This window comes from Choloepus didactylus, chromosome 2 (assembly GCF_015220235.1).
Source record: "Choloepus didactylus isolate mChoDid1 chromosome 2, mChoDid1.pri, whole genome shotgun sequence".
NCBI classification, from domain to species: domain Eukaryota; kingdom Metazoa; phylum Chordata; class Mammalia; order Pilosa; family Megalonychidae; genus Choloepus; species Choloepus didactylus.
Genome location: NC_051308.1, coordinates 122255331 through 122269329, shown reverse-complemented (window position 1 = coordinate 122269329; position 13999 = coordinate 122255331). Strand labels below are relative to the sequence as shown.

At 38.1% G+C, this 13999-nt stretch overlaps 1 pseudogene; it reads right to left on the bottom strand.

Annotated features, from left to right (window-relative positions):
* Positions 1-3687: 3687 nt before the first annotated feature.
* LOC119513186 lies at positions 3688-4561 on the bottom strand (annotated as a pseudogene).
* Between the last annotated feature and the right edge of the window lie 9438 nt (positions 4562-13999).

The following is a 13999-nucleotide window of genomic DNA, read 5'->3' as shown; positions in this document are numbered from 1 at the left end:
ATAGTAAACTCGACATGTAAAATTTGAATTTAAAATGGATAAAATAACATTACTCACTTCAGTTTACAAAAAGTGCACACAGAACCATGGTAACAGATAGATAGATAGATAGATAGATAGATAGATAGATAGATAGATAGATAGATAGAAAGATAGTTTTGAAAGGATTCTTACATACTCTATTTCATTTAAACTTAACAGCAACCCAATAGATTAAGCAGAGGCGGTATTAATTATCCCCATTTTTCAGATGAGGAAACCAAGGATCAGAGTGGTTAAAGTGACTCATCCAAAGCCACATGGAGGCAGAGATAGAAGACAACTGAAGAATTTTGAGTCCACGTTCAGCATTCTTTCCTCTCTACTAGCTGATCTCTGATAGCAGGCTTTGATCATTAAACTGACAGTCTTGCCTCACAGACTTCTCAAATTCTCAACCTTTCTAGCAAGCAGTTGACACCATGATTGGTGTGGCTGCTTCTTCCTTGTGTCAAGTCCTAGACACAGCTTTCTGAAGACTGTGGCCAGAAAGGATAGGTGAGGAGGGGAATTAGAGAAAGACAGAGGTAGACAGATCTAAATTCAAATCCTACTTCTACCTACTTACTTTTCCAAATAGATATCCAACTGTTCCAGCACCATTTAATGAAAACACTTTTTCTCTCCCCACTGGATTGCTTTGGTGCCTTTGTTGAAAATCAATTGACTGTGTAAATGTTTTATTCTTAGGCATTTTATTCTATTCCCTTGATCTATTTGTCTCTCCTGATGCTACACTATCTTGAGAGTATAGCTTTATAGTAAGTCTTGAAGTCAAATAATCCAAGTCCTACAACTTTGTTTCTTCCTTTTCATTATTTCTTTGGACGTTCTAGGTTCTTTGTACAGAAATGTGAGAGTTAGTTTGAGGCTTTCTATAAAAAACCCTAGTGGGATTATGTTTGAAATTGCTTTGACTCTACACATCAATATTAAGAAAATCAACAACATGTGTCTTCCAGTCCATGAATGTGATGTATCTATCCACTTATTTAGGTATTTTTAAATTTCTCTTAGCAATGTTTTGTAGTTTTCAGTGTAGAAGTCTTACACATCTTTTGTTAAGTTTATTCCTAAGTATTACATGTTTTTGCTGTTATTGAAAATGGAGTTATGGATTTAAAAAAATTTTTTTTTTCCAATACTTTCTGACCAACAAATGTGAATTTACCTTGGAATTAATGAGGCTTAAGCTTCAGAGCTCTCCCCACTTCTACCCTCTCTCCCCTGCCTTGCAAGCACCCCTCACAAGGCCTTTAGAAGTACCCTAGCAAATTTGTATTCATAATTTTGTATTATTTTTCCTATTGGGGCTCCCCGATTTGTAAAAACTTCAGACCATACAATACTTAGATCCATCCTCTGCCTGCTAATAATGTTCTTGATCTCTCTTAGAGCCTCAGTCTCCTTATCTGTAAAGTTGATAATAATACCTACCTCCTAGGGTTTTTAAAAAATTGTGGTAAAATATATAAAACATAAAATTGATCATTTTAACCATTTTAAAGTGTACAATTCAGTTGCAATTAGTACATTCACAATATTGTGCAACCTTCACCACTATCTAGTTCCAGAATTTTTCTAACACCCCAAATGGTAAGGCTGTATCCATTAAGTAGTCACTCCCCCTTTCTCCCTTCCCTGAGACCCTGGCAACCACTAATCAGCATTATGTCTTTATGAATTTGCCTATTCTGGGTATTTCATGTACATGAATCATACAATATGTGGCATTTTTATCTGTCTCATTTCACTTAGCATAATGTTTTCAAGATTCATCCATCCCATAGCATGTATCAGTACTACCTTCCTTTTTATGGCTGAATAACATTCCATTGCATAGATAGACCACATTTTATTTATCATTCATCAATTGGTGGATATTTGGGTTGTTTTACCCTCTTGCCTATTATGAATGGTTCTACTATATACATTGTGTACAAATTTTTGTTTGAGCACCAATTTTAGTTCTTTTGGGCATATCTCCAGGAGTGGAATGCTGGGTCAGATGGTAATTCTATGTTTCACTTATTGCAAAAGAGCCAAACAGCTTTTCTTCAGAGGATTATTTTGAGGATTAAATGGACTAACCCATTTGAAAGCTTTTAGTGTAGTGCCTGGCTTGTAGCAGGAGCTCAATAAATCATTGCTAAAATATAACGTTCAAATTACTCACAGATTATCAGACATAAAGTATATCTGTTATAAAATGTCATATGTTGGAGGAAACAATTAGACTCTGCTCCTTATCTTTTTTGGGTGGAGAGGTCTCCATTCGAGTAACAATTCCAAGTGTCTTGTTCCACCCCCTTCCTTCCTCTGCAGAAGAGGAGCAACTTCTCATTCGGAAGGCCAAGCTGGGCATGCTCAGCTCAGCCCATCTCACTCTTGAGATGTACCTGCCTGTAGGGAACCTGCATTGTGGTCCCTTCTACTCTTCCAGGCCATAAAGTTATTGTGGGTTTTTTGTTTTTGTTTTTACATTTTTTTAATTGTGAAATATAACATATATACAGAAAAGTGATAACTTTCAAAGTACGATTTAACAACTAGAGAGCAAATTTCAAAGAATGCTATAGGTTACAATTCCACCATTTCAGTTATATCCTTATTGTGAAATATAACATATATAGAGAAATGTGATAACTTTCAAAGTATAATTTAACAAGTAGCTATAGAGCAAATTTCAAAGCATGCTATATGTTACAGTTCCACCATGTCAGTTATTTCCTTCTAGCTATTCTAATACCCTAGAGACTAAAAACAGAAATTATTTACATAAAGATTCAGTACTCATAGTCCTTTGTTAAATCCTATCTTGTCAGTTGCTACCCCTCCCTCTTGTTTGATCACTGTCTCAATCTTCAGGGATATCTGGGCAGTGACCACCCTAACTTGTCCATATGGAAAAGGGGTGTCGACATTATGGGAAGGGGTATGCATCTGGTTGATGTTCTTGGAGAGGCTCTTGCCTCTGGTTTGGGACTTATCTGGCATAGGAGCACTCTGGGGTATTTAAGTTTCTGAAAAGCAAACTTAGTGTGTGAAATTTTTATAGAGTCTCAGATAGGGTCTTAGGTATTCTTTAGTATTTTTGTGACTACTGTTGGTTAGGGCTTGGCATACTGCGGGCATTTGGAATATCTAGCTGGAGCTTGCATTAGAGTGACCTCCAGGAGAGCCTCTTGACCCTACTTGAAATCTCCTAGCCACTGAAACCTTATTTTGTCACCTTTCTTTTCCCCCTTTTGGTCAAAAAGCCATGCCATAAAGATTTTTTTTAGCAACGTATTTAATTAGATGATTTCCACAAAGTACACATGAAGTTTCTAACCATCACAGTTCAGTGACGTACAAAACATTAAGTTCCTGGCTTTGGGAAGAGAAGGCAGTGCCAACAGTGGCACCTTCCAGTCCTGGTTGCTACGGGGGTAAGGAAGGGATGGGAAAAGGTCTTTTTTTAAACTGAGCCCCTCATTCAATGTACAAAAGAATTACTCTGTTCGATAGTAAATTGTATTGAAAACAAAATGGACTAAAAAGCAAATACTACTCTATGCTGGGGTGGAGGTGGGAGGGAAGAATGTGTCCTTCAAAGCAGGAGAGGAGGCAGTCGGGGGAAGGTTCTGTACTTGTGACCTCAGGTGGTCACTCACGCTGCTCCATTTTTACTTTGGGTGGTCTCAGGAAGGTCCGATTTTTCTTCTCTTTCTTCCCCTTTGTGTTGGCTTGGAAGTTTTGCCAGCTGTCCACACAACCATCTCGACTTTTCTCAAAGTTTTTCTGCCACTCCCTTTCTCGTTTGGCTTTTTCTTGAGCTTCACTCTCTTCTTCTCTTTGTCGCTTCCTTTCATGCATCTCTTTGGCTTTTCTCTCTTTCCTTTTGATTTCCAGTTCAGCAAAGAGTTTCATGGTCTGTTTGTATACTGCCTGTTTGAGCAGCTCAGGATCTTCCTCCTCCACATTTGTAGGTTTTCTTTCCTTCTTTAATTGCTTTTTCTGCTCTTTCACAGTGTGTTCCAGGTATCTTTTCCTGCCTGAATGGCCCTCTTCTTTTGTTCCTGATCCAGTAGCAACTTGCAAGCTTTGTCCACAGCTTCAAAAAAGCCCTTTGTGCTCTGTCAGCATCATCTTGATTTTTGTCAGGATGCATCAGTATGGATAACTGCTGAAACCTTTTTTTTATTTCCTTATCTGTCACTTCGGGATCTATTTGAAGAACCTCAAATGGATTCAAATTGAAGGAGGAGGAACCAGGATGGATCAATCTTTCAATGTGACTTCTGGATGTTAGAACCTAATCTCTCTTCTCTATTTGTTTCACCTCACTGTAAAAGGTCATAAACGCTTCTTCTGTGCCACCTCCACCACCCGAAGCCCCGCTCTCCCCTGAAGCAGCCTTTTCTCCAGCTCCATGCCACAAAGTTTTAAGGGGCGTGTCCCTCCCTGCAAAGAGGGCTCTGACTGTCTGGCTCTGACTGGCTTCCATGGCATGGTGGTGGGTAAATTTAATCTGGGGCATAGTACTAGTAAGTACATATAACTAGAGCATCTGAACCACTATCTCTGAATTCCTTCTTCATGAATAATAAAGATGATATTTTGATTTCCATCTGCCTGACCCCCGTGTCTCTCACACAATTGGTTCTATCAATTGGAAGGAAGAGGATATTATTTCTTGCCCACCTCAAAAAAAACCACAAATGGATATACCCAGAAAAATTAATGAATAAGCCTGCTTTCAATCTCCAAGTTCTTCTGTTTGAAATCTTAGTAGGTTAAAAGAAAAACTTTAAATTGAAATCAAACACAATGAGCAACTGTTTGTCTTTTTCAGAATGTTTTTATTCTTGGATCTTAGAAAAGTTGAAATTACAATAGAAAGGCTTTGGGCTATTTTGTGGTATTGTCATAGTAAACCTTGATATAGAAAATGCTTTGCATGCATTTCTCCATTGTGGAGAGACTTCATTTCAGATTTCCCATATTCTTAAATTACCAACCTTGAGATGGCATTTGTTTTCATTTTTGCACTTAATAGAGCATAACATCACATTCATTCTTTTCTCTCCTGGGGTGAGTGCAGAATTTTAAGTAGTGAATGTTTTCTTTTTAATTCAATTCAATAAACATTTATTGAGCACCTGCTATGTGCCAGGCACTATGCCAGGCATTTTGTCGGGGGACCGAGATGAGTAACCTTCAGTTTCATGTAAAAGGGGCTTTTCGTCTAGTGGTGAATGAAGAAGCTACTTACATAAGGCAAATTTTAGCTGATGAGGCTTTAAATGGGTTTCAGCCATTTGGTTGAGATGATTAAAATCTAATACATCTCACCAAAGGAAATTGGATTCAGAATTTTTATTTCATTACTATTCCCATGCTAGTTACCCTCCCTTCTGTCAAGCTAAATTCCTCTCTTCCTTTGGAAAATGACATGCTTTCAATAGTTGCATACATTTTGCAGCCTATTCAACAAATACTTTACTTCATAGTTATGAACCAAGCCTTTAAGTAGCTTAATTATTTAGTTTTTAATCGCTGTTTCTCAGGCAGGTAGCAGGCAACATTGGCCTAATGAAAGAACAAATGAACAAATTAATGAATAAATAGAATCCTGAACTGAAACTCAGAAAATCTGAATTTTAATTTCTCACATATATCCTTAGAAATTCCTTTCCGAAAGCTGCTTTCCAGCACGCCAGATTACACTGCCTAAATTTACATGTCCAATAGATTGAAAGGAGTAGAAAACAATGACATCCAGGGCATCTATGTCTAGGAAAGCCTAGGTATGAACATAACCTCAAGGACATAGGTGCATTCAAGTACCAGATGAGAGGCAGCTATAGTGAAATGATTCTGGATGGGGCTTTGAAGCCAGACTGCTCAGTCTTGAATCCTAGTTCTTTCCCCTTCTCTCTATGTGACTTTGGACAAGTAAGATGACTTGGTTTCCTCATCTGTAAAATGAGGATAACAAGAGTGTCTGCTCCATAGGTTTGTTGGAAGGAATAACCATTTGCAAAGTGCTTGGACCAATGCCTGGCAACAGGGTAAAGGCTCAGACACATCAGTTGAAATACCGCCAAGAGTATGGAATACAGAAGGATGAAAACAGCCCCAAAGGTCACCCATGAGCCAGAGTGAGGGGGAATGGAGTGAAACAAAAGAATGGACAGAATGAAGGAAACATTTTGAGATGGAAAAGAATGTGAAACAAATGCGTGGCTTGGACTAAGGTGGTAACGATGGTGTTTCACATTTCGGAGTATGGAGGGAGAGGATGGAGGCCCTTCAGTTTCCTGCTCTACATGACCCTGTGCAACTCCTTGACCTCTCTGTACCTCCTGATTCCTCCCCTGCAAAGCAGACGAGAAGCAGGAGAATGAAGCGGTTAAACACTAGTGTCACCACTTACCAGTTACGTGACCTGGGGCAAGTTACTTAACTTCTCTGTGCCTCAGTTTCACCTGTTCCATGCATGGTTGCTACCTTATAGGTACTATGGGTTTGGGGAGTGTGTGTTAATCAAGAGGTCTCAGGAAATCAGTGTGTATGTAAAAGCATTCTGTAAACTTTAAAGCCACTCCCTCCCAATAAATATTAGTGATTTTTATGACCTTTGTATTTATTTATTGTTTTTCATTTAGATAGCAACATAGTCTCAACATTTTCTTTCTTTCCTCATTCAACTGATTTTTTGAACTAATTGAGAACCTTGGTCAATAGAGAAATTTCATATTTTCTTTCTCTCTTCTCTGTGGGCTGACTTCCTGGCTAATTCTCTCCCTTTGGATAGCTGTAAAAGCAAGAACTACTGCCAGGACAGCTCTTATCAAAATATTTTAGCACTTCTGCATCTGGCCCTGGCTATAAAATAGAAGTGAAGAAACACTTATGTAAAGCTTTCAGAGCTGTGAAGGAAAAAAGAGAGCTCTTATTTTATTGGCTCTGGTTCATGTATCTCCAGGACAGGAAGGAAAAAATAACTTAAAGATTTAAACCAAAAAGGCATTCAGTGAAAGAAATGTAAAGATATGACATGAGCACCAGCAACTAAGATAAACAAGAGAGGAAAAAAGAGTGAATATTGAGTGAATTATTTCCCCCGGGCTCTGTTCAGCCCTGTGTACCAAGTAAACTAATGGTGGGAGAACTCAATGATCCATAGGCTAACAAATCAGCTTTCTCCATGATCCTTCCCACCCTTGCCCAGTTGCTGTACTGGCAGCCCACATACATACCAGTGGGTCTCCCAGGCCCCAGAGTCCTTCCTCCCGTTTTCTTCTGCAGTCCAATTCTTTCTGTCCTGGCTTTTCTCGTGATCAAATAGGAAATGGGGTAACACAGATAGCATTTGTTTAATATTTATTGGATATCTACCATGTGCCAGACACTGAGCTAGGGTCTGGGGTATGAAGATGAGATAAAATCCCTGCACTCAAGGAATTCACAGAGTTGTGGGAGAGAAGACTGCAATTTGATGTGGCAAGAATTAACATGGTGCCTTGGATGCACAGATAGGAGTTGCCACTTGCTCTGAAGGAGTTGGGAAAGACAAAGCTTTAACTTGTCACTTATTACACGAATTGTCTCATAAAATCCTTGTGAAAATCCTTACGAGGGAGGCATTATTATTATCACTTTGCAGATTAGGAAACCAAGACTCAAAGTTATTAAGCAACTTACTCAAGGTCACAAATACCAGAATCCAAATCTGTCCAACTCCAAAGCCTCTGCTTTTTCCAGCAACCTTGTGTGGCTGGACTCTGGCAGGATGATAATGCTGGTGTGAATCAGAAGAAAGGTGACAGCGAAGATAGGAAACCTTTGGTGAAATTGTAATTACATGGCAGAGAGGGAGGGTAATTGGGAGAAACAGGGAGGAGTGAGGGAAGAGATTGAAGACAGGGAGAGAAGCAGTAGTGTACTGAAGCCTGTTCTTACAGGCTCAAGAGAACCAACTGTTAAATATTCAGGAATCTTACTAGTCAGTTGTTAAAATTTTGGTAGCTTTATCAGCCATGGTGGGAGTATTTACAGAATGCAAACTGGCAAATGTTACAAATCAGGGTATTTTTCCTCCCCAGGTGGTTTACCACAACATCACTGGAGGGAAGGTATGGGAGTGAGTGCTTTGGGTCACTGAAGCATTTATAAACAGTAGCTTTTTTGTGGGAGGAAATTGAAATCTCAAATTATACACATCCCAGTCCATCTGTTCACATATCCCTGATTTCTAGTGAAGAAAGAAGTGCTCTGTATAGAGACACTGGTTTGTAAATGTTAACTGATTTTCCTTTTCCCTCTTTCACATGCTGTTAATAGTCTGGATTCTAAGTATTGCAAATGACAGAAACCCAACCCAAACTAGGTTGAGCAAAGGGGGAAATTTATTTGCTCAAGCATTCTAACTAGGAAGGCCAGAGAAGAAGCTGGCCTTAGGTATCCCCTAGAGTCAGAAAGTGCCAATAGTTTCCTGCTCTCCATCTTTTTCTCCTTTTCCATTTTTTAGCTTCATTCTGTGTGTCTGCCCTACTCTTTCCAAACTGCATGGGTTTTTTTTTATGCAGAGGTGGTTTGGATATGGGGATCCAGAGTGGGAAAGTGAGAAATGACCACAGGCATTGCCAAGCTTGCCTCATTCCAGCTTAGACCCCAGAGGAAAGAGATACTTCTCCCTTCCTGCATCTGACTCTATCCTAGGGAACAACTGTGGAGGTCCTGGCTTAAGTCACATACCCAGGCCTGGCCCAGTCACTGTGGCCAGAGGAATGGGATATCATGATCAGCTACATCTAGGTGATTGTGCCCACTCCTGAGGCCAGGCAGAGTGAGGTTCTGTTTGATAGCCCCACCAGAGCCAGCTTGTTGGTGTAGAAGAGATACAGTCACCAGAAGAAGTAGGAAAGGTAAGGTAAGGGGACAAAACAAAAGATGTCCCCTATATCTGCTAACTAATTTTCAGAAGTATTAGCATTCTAGATTTTTAGAGTACTTTCAGTGAAACTCATGCTCATCGAGCAAGAGCACAATCATTTCACTTCAGGATTATTTCATCTTCATAGTTAGTTTCCCACTGCATTTTAAGGTAAAATCCAAAATCCTTGTAGGGCTCTACAAGATCTGGCCCTTGCCTACATCTATATCTCCAATCTCCTTCTGTTTCACGCTCTCTCCCCCATCCCACCCCCTTCATTTATGCCACTCCAGCCACACTGGCTAGCTTTCTGTTTCTAGAAGAGGCCAAGTTCATCACCATCTCCTAGCTTTTCAATTGCTGTTCTCCTTAGATACTCATCCTCTAGTGTTCCTTTGGCTTGTTCTTCTCATAACTCCTCTCAATTATCACCTCTCAGAAAGACTTCCCTTAACTACCTTATGTAAACTAGCTTTCCCCCTAATCCCAAACAACTAACTCATCATTCTGTTTTATTTCACTTGTATTTATCACCATCTCACATTTTCTTTCCATTGATTTGTTTCCTTGTTAATTGACTGTTTCTCCTTAACAGAACGTAAGATCCACCAGAGCAGAGACCATGTCTGTCTTATTCACTGCTCTGTCCCTCTATCCTAAAGCCGTGCCTCATATATAATGGTGTTAATAAATACTTGTAGAATTAATGAATGAATGGAGTTGTATGAATTATGTTGCTCTAGCCAGCAGAATGGCCTTGGAGCACTAAAAAAGAGGTTCAGGCTTTTTGTTATAACTCATTTTCCTTGAAACAATCTCCCTGTCTTCTATCTTTCATCAGCACTACTTAAACTGACCACTTTCTGGCCAGATCTAAGGATGTCTCCTTGGTTCCCCCTCATCTTGACCCTTCTGCTGCCTTGGACACTATTTCCCAGCTACTCTCCTGTTTTTCTTTACAATTTCAAGTTCCACATCTGTGCTCTCCTCCTTCTCCTACATACTTCTGCTTTTCCTTACCTCTCCTTTGCTGCTTCCATGTCTCCTATTAATCCCTGATCATCCCTCCAAGTCTCAGTCTGTTTTAGCAGGATATTTCTCATCATGTCAATATTGCTCGGCCACAAAGAAACTTCTAGAAGCCAAAAAGATTTTACAGAAACCAAAGCTTAGTAAACCAATCAAGAGTAGGAACCAGAATCTACCAGTGTTATTTCTATAAGCCAAGCCCCAAATAATTTTTCCAGGAACTTTAGAATATAAATAATTTATATACAGGCTAGAATAGATTTAGGAGTATTACTAAGCAAGTTTTCAGTATATGCACAAAATATGATGTCAGAAGATATGACCTTAGCAAAGCAAAAATCAGAGATGAGGGAAAATATTTTGCCTAAATTTCTTCATTATAGTCTTATAATAACAAAACACTAGTGAGAAAAACCAGTGTTCAATAACAAGGGAAGAAATAAAGATGCCTTTAAAATGTATGATTGTTTAGAATATTTAGCACCATGGGAAAATAAGCATGCCATATTGTTGAGTGAAAAATGGAGGACAAAAAAAAATTAACACACACACACAGACACAGAAAGAGAGAAAGAGAGAACAAAGTTTGGATTTATGGGTGATTTTCAGAGTCATATTATTAGACATTTTTATACTTTTCAAATATTTTCTAAACTGTCTAAAAATAAGCAAGTATGATTTTATGATACAACTGATTTTTTTAAAGTATGACTTTGCTTCCTGCAAGTACCTTACATACATTTCTTTGTATATATGGTATATTTCAAATATAATTTTTAAAAATATGATTGGATCATTTGCAAGGACTGTTTTTTTTTCTTCGTATTTTTTAAAAAGACCAAATATACATAAAGTTCTGAAGAACAATGCTCGACGTGGGGGTCAGGGATTCTTCATACAAATGGATGGAATAACTGTAAGTATGCTAAGAAGTTAAGAAGTTATGTATCAAATATCTAGGGTTTAAGGAGGAGGTGGCAGAGTAAAGTGTGGAATCAGATTTCAAGTTTCTGTCAGTGAAGCTTGGCCTTATTTAATTAATTAAGGAGATTGACTGTCAATAGCGATATCCTGAATTTTACAGCAAGCCTCACAATGAGAAAACACATGAAATTACTGATGAATGGATGGATGCTTAATAGATAAGACCAGTAGATATGTAGAAAATGGGATGCTGACTCAGAAGTTGAAATACATAATTTAACTATTAGAGATGATCAGTAAATCTTTATGTCTACTAATGGAATAAAACACAAATTACAAAGTCAGCACAATTCTGGGCTACCAACTATGAGGATAATGCTAAACAAAAAAGAACATCAGCTAGGTTAATTGACCATTTCCATTTTTATTTATTGGAGAACTGTATAGTAATCATTTAAATTTAAAAGAACTGTATTTTGTGGAAAATACTTATTAACCATTCCAGACAACTTCTTCAGTAACATTTTAATTTTTATCCTCTTATCAGATTATTTTTATTATTGGGCCTTTTAAGATTAAAAGCCCAAACAGTATGTAGTATTTCTGGGCCTTGGTTTTTTCATCTATACATTTAGGAGTTGGAGTAATAGTTTCAATACCTCATTCTATGAGAATAGTGCTACAGAATTTTCTAAAAGGTTTAATTACATTTTATGGAAGCTAATGTTGACATAAGACTGTGATTATCATTCATATCCTTGGAGTTTAAATTTTCATTAAGCAAAATAACCTTTGTCTTACTTTGCCTGGGCTGCTATGACAAAATACTACACATTGGGTTGGATTAAAAATTAGGAATTTATTTTCTAATAAACAGTTCTAAACTTTTAAAACTCCTACAGGGCAAGAAGTTCATGCCATATTGTTGAATGAAAAAAGCAGGCCACAAAGAAATATGAATACTTTCATCATATTTTATAAAACTATATCGCTGAATCTAGATAGAGAAATGCAAGCTAGAAAGAGAAAATATTACTTTAATACTTCTTACTATTTGCCAGATACTGTTTCAGAGGTCAGAGGTCAGAGGTCCAAATCAAGGTGTTGGCTAGAAGGCTTGCTTCCTCCCGGGGTAGGCTGGCAATCCTTGGGTCCTTGGCTTTCCTTCTCATATAGCGATCTCCTCTCCTTTCTTTTCTGGGTTACTTCCAGCTTCTGGCTCCTCCCCGTGACTTTCTTCTATAAGGTACTCCAGTAGTAGGATTAAGACCCATTCTGATTCAGTTGGCCATACCCTAACTAAAAATAACACCTTCAAAAGTCCTATTTACAATGGGTTCACACCCACTGGAATGGATTTAGATTAAGAATATGTTTTGATCTTATTGATAAGCTTTATAAGAAGAAAATGTTATACATTTGAGGTTATAAAATAAATTTACACTGATGTTTTAAAATTATTTTGCATATTGGGTAGAGTTTCACATAGGATTTTGTGTGTATGTGTGTGTGTGTGAATTGTGGGGGTTACTGCCTAAACAAACCAACAAAATCAATTTGAAAACCATTGGCCTTGGTGAGCTCTAAGGATGTGCTCATGGCTTGGACACTGAGATTAGATTCAAGAAATATTCCTCAGCTTCTCATTCCAAGAAGTATTAGATCCAGGCCTTGCCAAACCTAGCTCATCACCTTGAAATAAAGCCCTTGAAGGACCAGGGTCCACTCTCCCCAACTACTGTTCACTTTTGAAAAATCACTCAAAGGATCTGATGGTCTGTTTGCACTTTTAAAACTCCCACAGGGCAAGAAGTTCATTCTTCATTGTAGAGTGAAAAAAAGCAGGCTACAAAGAAATATGGATACTTTCACTGTATTTTATAAAAATATATAGCTGAATCTAAATGGAGAAATGCTAGCTAGAAAGAGAAAATATTACTTTTGTACTTCTTACTATCTGCAAGATACTGTTTGACTCACTTTGTATGTATTAACTCATATTTTCCCCTCAATCACTCTGTGAGGTAGATAGTGTTATTATTTTCATTTTACAGATGAAGAAACTGAAGCACAGCAATAAATTACAATAACTTAGTCAAGATTATATAAATGCATAGAAAAAACTCTGGATGTATTTGTTCAAAAGTTATAGACTATGTGTTATGTTTGTTGTTTTACATATGTTAATTTCTAACAAGAATTTCTATTCCTTATGCAACACAGAGAAAGGGGAACTGTCTCCATTTTTCCTGATGAACTTTTCATTTAAAGTCTGATTGGTGGAAGACTCAAGATCATAGGCCCTGCTCTGTTTGGGAATGGGGCAGTGATTCATTCACATGTGCAGAGGGTTCTCTGCTCTGGGTAATGTGGGATGGTACATCTTATATTCAGTTGACAGAAAGAAGTGGTTATGATAAAATGCCCTTTGAACGAACCTCTACCCTTACAAGCTGCCTGCTTTTTCCTAAGGGTGAATCGCCAACCTGCCCTACCAAGATAGGATCACTATTTTACTGCCAAGCCCAACTTCAGGGCTTGCAGAAAATTACGTGCTCATCACTTGACTCCATCAGTCAGCTCCATCAGGGATCTGGTGCCAGCTTATACCAGTATTCTATTGAACTGCTTATTTTTGATTTGTGTTACCTCCTTTACATCTGTGTGTTTAATTTCTCCAGTGAGATTGTAAACTCCTGGAAGTCAGTGATGCTCTGGGAAATATTTCCTTATTTTTCCCTGAATGCATTAAGTACAGATTGTTTTGATAAATGGTAGTTGAATGGAAATGAGTCAAATATTTATATAATGGTACATTTTGGCAATTGGGAGTATTCATTTTCTGTTTTAGACTAACAGGAAGCACATTGATAATTAAATTTGTCATTTAAAGGTAGCGTCCCATTCAGAAAGGATTACTTGGCTATTTGTTCTAGCAAAAAGGAAAAAGCCCTGGTTGAACTGCCTGGGCTATGCCGAACCTTTTCATATTGTGGTGCTATAGCTACCTTAGTGGATCTAAACTGAAAAGGTGTACCCCTCTCAATAAACAAAGAGCAGAACTGTCTTTCCCTTCCCTTCCTT